Source organism: Camelus bactrianus, chromosome 12 (genome assembly GCF_048773025.1).
Source record: "Camelus bactrianus isolate YW-2024 breed Bactrian camel chromosome 12, ASM4877302v1, whole genome shotgun sequence".
In the NCBI taxonomy this organism is placed as follows: domain Eukaryota; kingdom Metazoa; phylum Chordata; class Mammalia; order Artiodactyla; family Camelidae; genus Camelus; species Camelus bactrianus.
This window is the reverse complement of record NC_133550.1, coordinates 35,148,617-35,162,960: the sequence shown is the minus strand read 5'-3', so window position 1 is coordinate 35,162,960 and position 14,344 is coordinate 35,148,617. Positions and strand designations below refer to the sequence as shown.

The 14,344-nt window shown below is 41.1% G+C and overlaps 1 protein-coding gene across 1 annotated transcript in view; it reads left to right on the top strand.

The window, feature by feature from the left end:
* Positions 1-5,470: 5,470 nt before the first annotated feature.
* The window catches only part of ANO4 (anoctamin 4), a 263,479-nt gene continuing 254,605 nt past the window's right edge, over positions 5,471-14,344 (top strand). Inside the window, exon 1 of the mRNA XM_010962817.3 lies at positions 5,471-6,006. The gene's annotated coding sequence lies outside the window, so the exon portion shown is untranslated. The remainder of the gene's footprint in view (positions 6,007-14,344) is intronic.

Below are 14,344 nucleotides of genomic sequence, written 5' to 3'. Positions count from 1 at the left end.
GTGCTTTCCTTCAACCACTGAAAACTCCTGACTGAAGGAGATACATATGGCTCACAAGATTGTAGTCCTTCAGACTTCCAGAAAACAAATATGTACTTTTTTCAAAGTGCTTTTGACTGTGAGGGAGAGGCATAAAAGGTGGACTCACTCTCATGCATTTATTGAACTGCTATTATGTGCCAGACACTGGGACTACCAAAGGATCCCAATGAGATAGGTTCAAAGGCACTAATTTTGCACAGTGTTACTTGTATAGTACAGGACTAGAAAAAATGTGATGGATATACGAGGAAGAAGTAATTAAATCACTTTGAGGAATCTAGGGGAAGACCTCACCAAGAAGATGACAGTAAGCTAGGCCTTGAAGGATGAATATTAGTGTTTCTCTCGGGAAGGAAGCAAGGAAAGTTATTCTAGGAAAGACAGATAGTACTATGAAAAGAGTATGATGACTCTGAGGTGTAAGTCATCAGGTGTGTCTGGAGCATGGGCGATCTAGGAAGTAATAGTGGGAACTGATGCTGGTAGACTGAGGTCAGATTGCAGAGGGCCTTGCATGTCAGGCTCAGGAGGGGCTGTGTTTGCCATCCCAGGTTTTCTAGCAAGGGAATGGCATGATTATATTTTCTGTGTTTCGGACAGCAAATGCTATTGGCCAAGGGAGGTTGGACTGCAACAGAGAAAAGGTTAGAAACTATTGTAATGATTAAGGAAATGAAGCCCTGCGTTGGTTGTAACCCCTAATTATGTGCTGAGGAGAAATGTGGCAGTAATGCTGAGACTAAACGACCAACTGGATGTGGAGATGCACTGACTGGATTTGGGGCATAGCCCCTGGTGTTACATCGATAACACATGAACACGGTCCTTACGTGGCCTCTCCAGACTCAGCCCAGTTCTCCCTGACTCTTCAAGGCAGCCATTGGTTTATTTATTTTCATCCTCAAAAAAGGAGAAAAAGTTACAGGTCTGTGATCTTATGGATTCCTCCTGTATGATTTGATCTCTGATGAGAAACGCTGAGTGCAAACAGTTTTGAAGAGTTGGATGCTCTGACTATATTTATGTCCTGCAGCTTATTCACCTGTTATGTATTTGGAACTGCTGTTGCAGACTTGAAAGCCCGCCTACTAAGCACTCTGGGGAAATTAGCCTCAGCCAGTGACCTCTGGCAGGGAAGGAACATTAGAGAACAGCCTATTCTCTCCATTTCAGGCCTCCTACTGAATGCTGAGGAGAATTTCAGTATTAGCTAAAGGACTATAGTGTTGATGTCAGATCCCACATTTTTCTGGAATACTCTTCCCCTCTACTTTTTTTTTTTATCACCTGAGGACCACTCATTCTGGCTTTAAAATGCAATGTAGGGTCAGAATTAGAAAAAGAAATCAACAAATACAAATTGCTTGCTCTTTAAGTTATAAGCATCAAGAATTTCTGTTGCAAAGAAAGGTTACATTTAATCTCTGAGGTAAAATGAATTTTTCTGCTTTGGCTTGGATCTATCTCATTCCTATCTCACTCAAATTCGTGTAAGACTGTGGGAAGGGTTCCCAAATTATCTCACATGTTCAGCCAAAAACATCTGGGATGAGTCTTCCATGTTTAGATCAATGTTTCCATAGAAAAGAAACAGCATTTTGAGGCCATTTCTGGTTGGGTTTTTGGTGGATTTTGAGGCATATACTGGTGTTGTCACCTGGGAAAACTTTTAATTCCTGCCCCCTAGTTACTTCACTGAATGTAATATTCATGTCCTATGAGTGTTGTGAAGACTAAACAAGATACGTGAAGCCACTGGAATAAAGTCTGGAACAAATGAGGGTTCAGTAAATATTAGCTTCTTTAGACACTGGCTTATAGATGTTAGGGAAAAGAGATGCAGGCTTTTTCCTCTAGGGGGAGGATGACTTCATTTTCGAAACCATTGATTGGCAGAACGTTACTTAAAATTTCTTCTCTCCCATTGACCTGTGTATCTGTTTTTGTGCCCATATCATACTGTTTTAATTACTGTAGCTTTGTAGTATATAGTCTGAAGTCACCTCCAGGCTCCAGCTCTGTTCTTCAGTCACAAGAAGGCTTTGGCTATGTAAGGTCTTTAGTGTTTCCAGACAAATTTTAGAATTATTTGTTCTAGTTCTATGAAAAATGTCATTGGTATTTTGGGAGAGATGACACTGAATCTGTAGATGTCCTGGGTATCATTTTTAGTGAAATGAGCCAGACACAGAAAGACAAATATTGTTCGATATCACTTAATGCGGAATCTAAAAAATAAAGCAAATGGATGAATATAACAAAACAGAAACAAACTTACAGAGAAAACAGACTAGTTACCAGTAGGGAGAGGGAACGGGGGAGGGGCAAGATAGGGGAGGGGACTAATGTACAAACTACTACGTATAAAATAAGCTTCAGGGATATATTGTACAGCACAGAAAATATAGCCAGTATTTTATAATAACTTTGCATGGAGTATAATATGTGAAAGTTTTGAATCACTGTTATACAACTGAAGCTATTATAATATTGCAAATCAACTATATGTCAATAAAAAAAGTTCTTTCATTCTCATACCCCCTGTTAAGTGTCTGATGTCAGAAATGAAATTACATGACCATTTACCTTTTCAGTGATCCAGAAAATAGGTATGTTTTTACTTTTTATCTTCAGGCTGATGACAGAAATTAGAATCCAGTTTCAGGGTTGAAAGACTGAGCATTGAGAATCCTTGGCTTTCAGACTTCATACAGCTGTCAGCAAGCTACCCAGAAGCAAATTTCCTGAAAGAGCTATCATTTTTTTTCTTAAACAATTGGCTAGTATAGGTACATAATTCAAATTACCTTATAGTCTTAAAAGGGGGGGCATTAAATCATACTGTTGTAGAATTTTAGCCAGATCCTCTTGACCACTGAGAATGGCCATCAAACAAATACTGGAGGGTCTGTTAGGTATTAAGGACTCTAGTGAGCAAGATACAGCCCCCAAAACTGCCCCAAGTTTAATTGACTTGGATAAATATTTTGAGATTTAAAAAAAAATTGATGTTTGTTGTTACCTGAAATGGGAGGTATTTCTATCATCTTTTGAGGAGGGAGGTGTGGAGAAGTGGCCAAACCTTAAAAATTAATTGCATTTGAGTGAGTGGAATACTTGTTTTCACTGACCTCGTTGTTACATAGATGGGCAGCTATTTCATCAACTAAGTAATTTGTACTTCTGTAGTTGTACCATTTTCATGCTTCATTATCACCCTATATAGTCAAGGTATTGAACCTGTTCCATAAACAGTGTTAATCTCAATTACTGTGGGAGCTTTAAATAATATTCCCTTATTAAATATATTCTCTGTTATGCTGCCCATGTTTTCACAGCATCAGGAACTGTTGATGCTGATGAAAGCAAACAGTCAGTTAAAAAACCTTTTCATGTTTTAATTAATTAAAAAATCAGATTGTGCATTTATATTTCCCCAGTGGCTTTGGTTATGGAAAGTACCTTATTAGGCTAATTTAGAACTTTGAGTCCCAAGTCCAACTTCATGGCATGGTTTTCTTGGAGGGACATTAAAATAGTAGAACATATTCTGTCTTGCCAAGAATCACAGTGTTGAAATTTTGAAAAGATTTAATTTTGTCCATGAGACTATAAACTTCTTTAATTCTCATTTTTTGTTTTGTTGTTTTTGTTTTGAGAGGAGGTAATTAGGTTTTTTATTTACTTATTTATTTTAATGGAAGTACTGGGGATTGAACCCAGGACCTCATGCATGCTAAGCATGTGCTCTGCCGCTGAGCTACACCCTCCCCCCTAAACTTCTTGAGGGCAGGGCCTGCTACTTTTCTTTCAGTCCTCTGGTTGGTGTGGTTAAATGTTTGCTGATTGGAGTTGAACTGAAGTGAGTAACACAACAGAATTTGAGACTCAATCTCCCAGGTCTTCCTTATTTAATATACATAGGATGGCAAAACCATCTTTTTTCACTGCAAAACATTCGTTTTATTATATTCAAGTGTTATGTGGAACATTTTTACAGCCTCCTGCTGGAACGCATTTGGGTAGTGAGTTTACTGCTTCCTTGGAACTTAGCCCTTACTTTACTTTGTGGTATTTGGGCTCCCCTAAGTTAGCTTGCCTCTGGGTAGACATCACAGTGAAATGTCCAAATGATCCTTCAAAGACTACGTAAAAATAGAACTAAGTTAAAAACTCTATCATGAAAGTCACCTGGAAAACAAACCAATCCAGGGACATTTGTGCCTTCTATTCACTCTTGGCTAGCACAAGGAGTTAAATCTTTTCTGCAAAGGTTAAAAGATGACCTAAGACAATCTTCCCAAGGTAAAAAAAGCTGTGAAGTTTTACTATGGAGTCCAATTTGACTGGCATTTAACTTGAGAACCTACTCTCCTATTTAATTTAGCCAAAACCAAATTAATACATATGTACTTAGTTTTTGTATGTGGAAACCAAAAAAAACAAAAGACACTAATGAACTCATCTATAAAACAGAAACAGACTTGCAGACATAGTAAACAATCTTATGGTTACGGCAGGGGGGAAGGGAGTGGGAAAAGATAGATTTGGGAGTTCAAAATTTGCAAATATTAACTACTATATATAAATAGATTTAAAATATTCTTTATAGCACAGAGAACTGTATTCAATATCTTATAATCACCTTTAATAAAAAGAATACGAAAATGAATATATGTATATATATGTAAGACTGGGACATTATGCTGTACACCAGAAATTGACACATTATAACTGACTATACTTCAATTAAAAAAATACGTATGTACTGACTTTTAAATATTAGAAGTTTTAAATATTAGAGGAGAAAGGCAAGTGGGAAAAGTATAAAATTCTCTAGGTATCCTTCAGTCTCCACTAAAGGACTTGCTCCTTTGCCTCTTCTATTAGTCTAGCTCGGAGTTTCTCAAACTTCATTGTGCCTGTGAATTATTGTACAGGGATTTTTACCCAATTCCACACATTCTGTCTTGTGGATAATGTAAAAGATCTCAAAGAAATGTCAACTATCTTTATAAACTCTGTCTCTAACAAGTACTTCTGTATGGATATTACACAAGAAAATGTGTGAAACTGAGAGGCAGATTTCAGAGAAACCTTTAACCCTTTTCTGTCTAAATTTCCCACTTGTTAAATAGGGGTCCTGGTCTCTGGTATTTCATCCTGTGCCTTGGGCATAAAGAAGTTTATGTCCAAAGTGCCATTATTATACTCATGGTGACCTCTCCACACATTTCAGGGCTGTCTGGTCTGTGAGATGCCATTAGACATCATTTATGATGGGTTTCAAGTCTGGCTTCTGGTAGAGATGCTTTGGGATGCATAGAAAACTTCCTGAGTGGCTGGTATAACTCTGGGGCTTTGGGTCTTAATTTTTAATAACAAGCAAGTATTATCAGCAACGGGGCAGAGGAGGGTGAGATGCCAATCCTGCCAAACTCCCATGGAGCCCGGGGGCTGTCCTGCCTCCCTGAGAACCGGCTGTCATCTGCTGCTCTCTTGTCACACTGACACGGCCCCCTGGCTGGGCTGATTGGTCGCTGGCAATAACTGATATGGAATACTGATATTCTGGCCGGCAGTTCCTCACACTCCGGAGGCTCCTTTCCACCCCTCTTCTCACTTTCCCGACCCCAGCCTGGCGGCCAGCCTCCCGCCACCACGCCGCCCCTGCCCCCTGGGGGAGGAGAGTCCTGGGCGTGATGCTCTGAAATCCACCGGGCTGCTTTCATTACGCCTCGCTCTCGGGAGAGTCCTGTTCCCGACTTCTCAGGGTTTTCACAGCACAAACAACTGCATGCGGGCCCGAGGGGAGGCTGAGAAGGACTTGTGTGTGGAGGTTTTATCGTCTTTAATCACTTTGTTGGCCTCATCCCGCGCCTGGAGCTCCACAGTGGATTTCTTTCTGCCTCAGACACCGAGGAAGGATCCCTTCTCTCTCTGTTGACTCTTTCTATTTTTATGGTAAGTGCTTGCATTCATTGAGCAGCTCTGCTGCAGTGAAGTGAACGCTAGCTCGCTCTCTTCCCCGCTAAGCTTAGTGACCTTCTCTCTGCGTTTCTCCTATTTTCCTGGATCCATGTCTGGGGTGATCCAGCTAATGAAAATGCCAGGGGTCATTTGTCTGAATTGTTGGTCTTTCTATTTTTTTCTTATTTTTTCCACAAGCCTGAGCCCCTCGGCTGTGATGAAAACACAAGCACCCTCTCTTTGTCCTTGAAGCGGCAGCGGGGAAAATGTGTCCACGATGGTAACTGCAGCAGTGTGCAGGAAACCGGTGGAGGGTGACTGACAAATTTGGGCAAGATGAATCCTCCGCGTGCTGAGGTGCACTCTCTGAGAATCCGGAAGGGCCGGGCTGATCTGCCCACCTAGCAAACTATTCCGTCTCTCTGGGTGAAGGCAGTACACGTGTGAGTTATGTCGGAGTCGGCTGTGGGCAGCCGCGCTTTGAGCACCTGCCTCCGGGTCCAGAAGGGCCCTGTATCTTTCTTCCGGGCTTTACAACTTGGGCAGTGCCGTGCGCGGCGGGAGGAACCCTGCGCTGGCGGACGGGAGTAGACTGCATGACCTCATTGCTTCTTTCCCTTTGGAATCTTAGGGTGCCTGTTCTGCAACCCATATTTTACCTCCTTTTCAAGAGGGTGGTGAGGCAGTGATGAGAAGAACAATTTTGAGTTGACAACGTAGTTTCAGTCCTCCTCCTGGGAGATAAAATGCTTTAAGGCTGTTGGAATGTTTAGACTTTCCTAAGAGAAAACAAGCAGGTTTGGGAGGAAGAACATGTATGTTGCAGTGACATCAGGCAGACTGTTTGTTCCAGGGCATTTACTCTTAGAATAGTGTTCTAATTTTTCACCTGGTCTGCGGAGGCTCACTGCAGAGAGCACCACAATTTCAAGTCTTACGGGCTGCCTCTTGGAGCCCAAAGGATACAAACCAAGCACAGTTTGGTGTAGTGCTCACCTTGTGGAACCTGTAGCTGAAGAGGAGTCTCTTGTCATAAGGAGATGTTTTTCTTTTCTTTTCTTTTTTTGCAGGGGGTTGGGGGGTAGCAGGTATGTTGGATTATTATGGTCAACACAGCATTCCAAAGAATAAGGCTCACAGTTCTAATTCTGCTTAGTTATTTTCTGATGTTGGACTGGAGATGAGTTATCTTATTTGATGCTGTGTGGGTTTTTCCAGTTGTGGTCCATTTACCTCTGGGGAGGGTTTCCATCATACGTTGTTCAGCCTCAGATTGGTAGGATACTGCACAAAAACATGTGCTTTTTGGGTAATAAATGAGGGGAAGATGTGGGGTGAAATTTCTTGTCTTTTTCTCTGTTGATTGGGAGCTTGGGATGTAAGGTTCCTTAACTGTCTTGCTGGTTCTCACCACTTTTGTTTCCAGTCTGTGGGGATTTTTCTTAAAATAGTGGTGATGACATCAGGCATATGCTTTTATCCTGTTCCCTGGGTCCAAAGGAGATGATTCTTTGAATATATGAAAGCATACATTAAAACAGAACAAGAATTTGTAGCTGTTGACATGGTAGTCCAGTTTCAGGGTGAAATCAGCAAATAGCTTAACAGCAACAACAACAAATTAGGATCTTTGCATACTGTAAGGTCTGAATCATTAAATAATGTTGGAAATACTTTCATCATTGTTTCAATTAGCTGTTTTAATATCCACATTTTCTTACACTCAGTTATGGCTGAGAGAAATACTGTCACTTGAAGGGCTGAGTTCTCTGCTTCCTTTGATTGTAATGTTTAGTTGTTTACTTTCATCTTTATTCGTGTTTTCTTATTTGCTTAATTTTTCTTCTCCAGTTGCAAGGTTTTTTACCAGGTGCTTGGCAACTAAAATTGAGGTATTAAGATGGAAAGAGTTAGAGTCAGCTTGAGTGTCATGGAAATAGACTCCGCATTTCACACTGCGGGCCATTACAGATGCATTTAGAAAATTTTGTGTTTTAATTAGTAGCAACTTTAGCTTTGAGAGAGAATTTGGTAGGCTTCCTTTATTTTGCTGAGCAGAATATTCACCTATGCAATCAGAGTTGTGTGTTGTGTATATATATATGTGTGTATATGTGTGTGTGTGTGTATATACACACACATATATAAATGCACTTTTTGTTTACTTGTAATTATTAGGTGTACATATTTTCAATAGTTGCAGCATGCTCATTTAGAGTAGGATAAGAATTTCCAAGATATTGCTTTGCATTCTCTAGCTAGCTTTTTTTTTTTTTTTTTGGTAGGGATTTCCTCATTTCCGACACCCGCCCCCCTCCTCCAGATAACGCCTTTGGGAATTTCTTTGAATGGGAGTGTGCATTCTTCAGCATTTCCTTGTCTCACAGCGTGGTGTCAGGGTAATTCCTTTGCAGGGTCTCTCAAGGCAGCCTAGAAAACTACTGCAGGAAATACTGATAAAAGCTGTGCTGAGCAGGGAAGCCAGTAAGTCTTAGCCTCTTGGTGTGATGACGTCACTGCAACACTTCGTGTGTGTGTGTGTGTGTGTGTGTGTGTGTGTGTGTGTGTGTGTGTGTGTGTGTGTGTGTGTGTGTGTTATTTAGCTACTCTGGCTTGCACCCGGTTTTGCTTGTAACCCTAGCAAATTCAAGTTATTTGAAATGGGTCTGGAAACATCTAGATGAGTGTAGATGCAGTTACCCATTTTGCATAATTTCTTAATTACATCTATCATTTAAACAGTGCTTTGGTTATTTCTTTTGATGGTGATCGAATCTGACACCTGCAGTTTATACTGTGAATCAGTATTCTCCTTTTTTTTAATCTTTTTTCTACTTTCTCTTTCCCACTTCTGCTTGATTTATGTTTCTATACAGAAACGTGCATATGCTACACATGTAAACTCTGTGGAGATCCTTTGACGATGAATAAAGAGTTGGATAACAGCTTCTCTTTTAGTAACCAAACCAGTGCTCAACTGTAATCATGTAACTGAGAGAAGAAATTTTCCCCATTAATATAAATATAACCTCATGTGTCGGCAGGCATTTTTGTCATTGAAACTATTTTCCATAGTTGATGACCAGGACTAGAAATAGAATAAGTTTTGCATTTTAATTAATGACATTCTAGATTTGTCTAGGTTGGACTGCTCTCAAATCTTGACATGTTTACTCTTTAAAAGGTCTTCGCATTAAGAGTGGGAGTTTATAAATGATACAAAGTAAAATCATTAGCCTTTCTTTGGTAATTGTTTGAACCATATCATTAAGGATGTTGGCTTAATTTTTCTGTGGCTTTTCCAGCATAAAGTGGTATATTCCCTTTACCATCTCTCCATGAGTCTTTCTTACAGAGTAAAAAGAATGTACAACTCCCACATAAAGCTGCTTGAAGGGAGAACCGTTCTTTAACGGAGATTCAAAACCACTTCTCACACCAGTTGTGGTGATCTACTTTGAAAGGAACTTGCTATTCAATTGGCAACTCAGACAGACTGTATAAAATGGGAGAAATTCTTCCTGAGCTGTGTTGAAGACTGTATTTTTGATCTGTGCCTACCTACTGAATTCATTTAGGACTGTAGTCACTAGATCAGCTTTGCAGGGGAAAAAACCATGTCCTTAGAAGCATAATAATCTAGCCAGACTGTCATAAATGTTTATGTTACAAGTTATATCTCTTGGGTGGTAGAAAGAGATGGCAGAATTTTGGAGGAGAACCAAATCACAGCCCCAAAATAATGTAAGACGAAAGGGGAAAATTCCTCCCTATACTTAGCATTTAATTCTCCAGTCAGGCTGTTGGCTCTGGAGTCTGAGGAGTCATGAAATTGTTAAAAACACAGAATGACAGGTTTTATGGCCTGTTCTGTCATAGAAATCTTGACCCTGAATTAGGCATCTGCTGAGTGACCTTTTGGCTTGCCACCATTCTTATAGGAAGCAGACATATTGTAATACAGCAGGAATTCACTTAACATTTTTCCTGTTGGTCTCCCGTGGGGGACCTCCTGTGAGTGTCAGAGAGGGAATGAGTGTCTGGAGATGATCAGAGACCACGCCAGTCACAGGAGGGTATCTTCAGGACCCTGGGTGCCAGTCTAGCCCCAGCCACTGACTGGCTATGAGACTCAAGCTCCTATCTGCTGCATCGGGTGTGGTGGGTCCCCTAATCTCAGAGGGCTCCCTCAACCACTGAAAATCATGAACTGCTGTTCTACCTCTATTTCTTTTTCACTAGATGGACAGTAATTTCTAAGGCAATTGAGCCAGATTAGACATTCATCGATGGGCAGAGTGTACCTTGCCTTCACCATACAAAGCCCCAGCACTATGACAGTGACATGAGTATCAGAGTTACTCAGAAACATGTGATAATGGTGATCCTTTGTGTGTATATGATGACTACGTGCCAACCCTGGGACATCTTGAAATACCTCTCCTTACCATCAGAAGGGACCTTGAGCATCTAACCTATCCTCTTCTTTCGTAGATAAGGAAGCTCAGGTCCAAGGAAGTTGCCACTTCATCAGGAAAGAGATCTGGTTAGCACCTGGGCAGGACAGTTGAGTGCAATGTGCATGGATTTTCTCAGACCCTAGCTCCACTCCTGGGGTGGGGCCCCTCCCACAATGCACAGCTGACACTTACTGTGTCATTCTTTGCTCACAAGACTGCTTTGTGGCATCGAACTCACTGGTGTCCATTATTTCTGAGTTTATTTCATGCAGATTACGTGGCTGTACCAGTCAGAGTGAGTCACATCAAGCAACTGTTTATGGTAATTTGTTCATGCTTGTGTGGAAATGGATTTTTTTATATTGAAACTCGGCCTTTCTTATGAACATTTCAAGAATTTTTAAAACACTATGCTTAATTTCCCCCCTGTGGTTCAACTATTGATGTCTGTTTTGTTAAGGGGGTGATGGTTATGGATTGATTCCTTTATCTGTTCATTCACCTAATACTTAACTGAGCACCTACTGTGTGTACCCTAATGCCAGCCAGGAGAGAGCCAGTGGTGAAACAGCTGGATACAGCCATCGCTCTGAGCGAGTTCAATCTAGTTACATGTCATGCTGTTCGTTCATCATCCCTGGATTTTTCAGCCAGTGATCTGCTTGCTGTTTCACATGGTTTCTCAAAGATTCCAGTTGCAAAGCAGTTTGCCTGGGCACTTCTTGCCTGTGATTATTCCCCTGAGAGGTTCTTTTCCTAAAAAGGCACCTTTGCTGTCGTTGTAACATGTATCTTGTAGTTTTCCAAAACAGTATTTTTCAGCTTGTGATTTTTGTTACCTGACTGAACAAAAGAGATGAATTAGCTAAACTTGTTTGTACTATTGTTGTGATTCCTGAGATGACCGTTCCATTCTTTGGCAAAACTAGCCTGTTCCCTGGGATCCTAAATTCATTAGCACCACGGAACTAATTGCAGGTTAAAGACCAAACCTTGGCCTTGTATACCAGGCCCATCGTAATGTACAGCTGTTGCTTCCATGTTCTGCAGCTCCCCTAGAACACTCCAGAAATACCAAGGAGCTCTCCCTTGCCTCAGCACCTTTGCGTGTACTGTTTCCTCTGTCTGGACTGTCTCCTCCCTTCAGACAAACTCTTAAGACAATTTCAGATACCATCTCCCATGGTGGCTTTTTGACACTTAGAACCATTACTGACCCCTGTGCCCAAAGCTGAGTGAGGTCGACCCCATCTGTCTTTTTACATTCCTCGGTACAAAGATCTCATAGGACTTTATAAACTATATTGTGATTACTTGTCTACTTGGCTCTCTCCCAAACAGGCATTTTGTTCCTTGAGGGCAGGGACCATATTTTCATCTCTGTATCCCAACTCAGGGACTGCTGTATAGCAAATACTCAATAATTCTTGAACAAACAGATCAGGAATCACCATAGAAAACCTATGGTGCTGGTATTGGCAACTATTGCTGAATGTGGAAAACTTAATTTTAAAAACAATGTGACTGTAGAAACTGAACTGAGAAGGAGAAAGAGATTGGCAGCCATCCTGATGTAATGCATTAGAAATTCTATGCTAAACCCCAGAAAATGTCTCTGCCTCGAAGTGAGTTTAATAAAGTAAACAAGAATTTATTAAGTGTCTTCTATAAGCAAAGCATTGTGTTAGGTCCCCAGACACGAAAGATTTAAAAAAAGCAGCAGTGTAGAACTTGTATGTGCAAATGACCTGGGTACAAGGCAGACAGTTAGAGATTCTGGTAGGCTGTAGGCTTGCAGATAAGCTGGGAGTAGGAAGGCATTCCAGGCAGAGGGGTTGGATTGAGCAAGAGCCTAGAGATGTGATGGTAGGTCAACAATGAGGTGGCTTTGGTGGGGAGGAAGGAGTCGGGTGTGGAGGGAGGGGAGTGGAAAATGCCGGGGAAGATGAGGAACCTTTGGGTAGGGAGATGGGAATGGCATCAGAAGATGTGAGTGGCAGTTTATCATTTCTGAAAGTTCGGAGATAATTAATGGAGTCTAGAAAAAGCCAAATTGAAATTTGTTTGGAATCTCTCTTTGGGTTTAATTAAATCAAATGTCTGTATTCAGCAGGGAAGGAGAGCAGTTGCTTAAGGTAAGACATTGGTTTCTCACCCATGCTTTTCGCCCTTGAGGGTGTAGTTTGACATTCAAAGTCATCACAAGGAAATGAAGCTGGGAAACCAAACCTAAATCAGTCAGTTTGGATCTAGAGAGAGTTTGGGGTGGAGGTCACTGAAGGGCTTGTTAATACACTGTCCAGAGTGTAAAGAACCCCTCGGGCCTTCTGGTACTTTACTACTAATAACTTAGGGCTCTTTTCTTTGGCAGTTAGCTTTGTTCTATTTACAAAGAATACGGTCATCTTATGAACCAGTGGATATATGCGTGCATATACTAGTTTCATGTAGGTGAAAAGGCAGTTTAGAAACTCTATCTGTAATAGATTCAGTTCATCTGTAAAGGATGGTTTCTGCTGTGCCTCTTCCTCCATTCTTTTTTCTAAAAGAATCAGGGAACATATGTTTAGGGAGGGGTGAATATGGCTGTTTTGTGCATCTCAGAATTGGATCAGATGACTCTCCACCTTGAAAGTAACCTAAAAAGACTGAGGAGTTGGGAGGAAAATCTCCAGGTATCTTGGCCGGAGCATGAAAGCATATTTTGTTTATGGAGCGAGAGATGGTGAGATAAAGAAGCTTCGCTCACTCACTAAGTACTGTTGAGCACTGACTGCTCCCAGCACAATTCTAGGCACTGGAAGAACAGTGAACAAAACAGCCAACGTCTTGGCTTCATGGAGCTGACATTCTGGGAGGAGGGGCGGAGGAAATAGATATTTTAGTAAATACAGAGCCTGTCAGATGATGACGAGCAATCTGGAGGAAAAAGAAAGGCTTTTGCTATTATCTTCCCATTTGGGCTTTCTTTCCATTTGTTGAACTGATGTATGATGTTTGAATCATTTTCTTACCTTCTTTCATTGTTTTTAGCCTACTTTTAAAATATTTACTTTCTGACTAGTCTATCATAAATAAATAATAATTTTGAGGGGTTTTCCCCCTAGGTAATTGCAGCTGTTGAAATTATTGGAGTGTGGTGAACAGAAGTTATAATCATGCATTGAGTTCTTGAACTGACTTAAAGGAAAAGTACTGTGGACATCAAAGCTCATGAGTCTTTCTCAGGGATGAAATGGTCAGAATTTAGATGAACAATATGGGATGGGAATGGATCTGTCTCCCCTGAGTCTGAGGGAAGCAGATTGGGGTGTTCTTCTGGGGGACAAAGAGCTTGAGCTTAGGGGGCCTGGCCCTGAGAGGGGACAGAAATGGTGGGCATCACCAGGGAGCACAGCTCATTGGAAGAGGGAGATGGGAGTGAACCAGATCCAATACACAGGAAATTTAGCAAGAAATTTCAGTTTCGGAGGGAGAATAAAGCCACAGAGACATATGTGTGTCAATGAGCAATGCTTACAAAAACAGGTTCTGCCTAATGTAGAACATCTGTGTGAATTGGTGAATAGAAATAATGAGTTGAAGCGAAAAGAATTATTTATGGATTGCCAAAAAATTTCCACTCTATATTCTGTGTGATCTTGGATTTAGTTTCAGTGTTCCATTCTACTCCAAGGAAGCCTTCAGTCCGTGCTTTCTACCTTGCTTCTGAGTTAGGATTTAAGGGGAAGTATCCCCTGGTGGTGGAGAACCTGGGCTCTGGGGCAGACAGCCTGGTTCCCATCCTGGCTCTGCCAGTTACTCATCTTTGGACCTTGGGCAGATTACTTAGTCTCTTTCTAGCTTTTTGTCCGCAATTATAAAAATGGGGG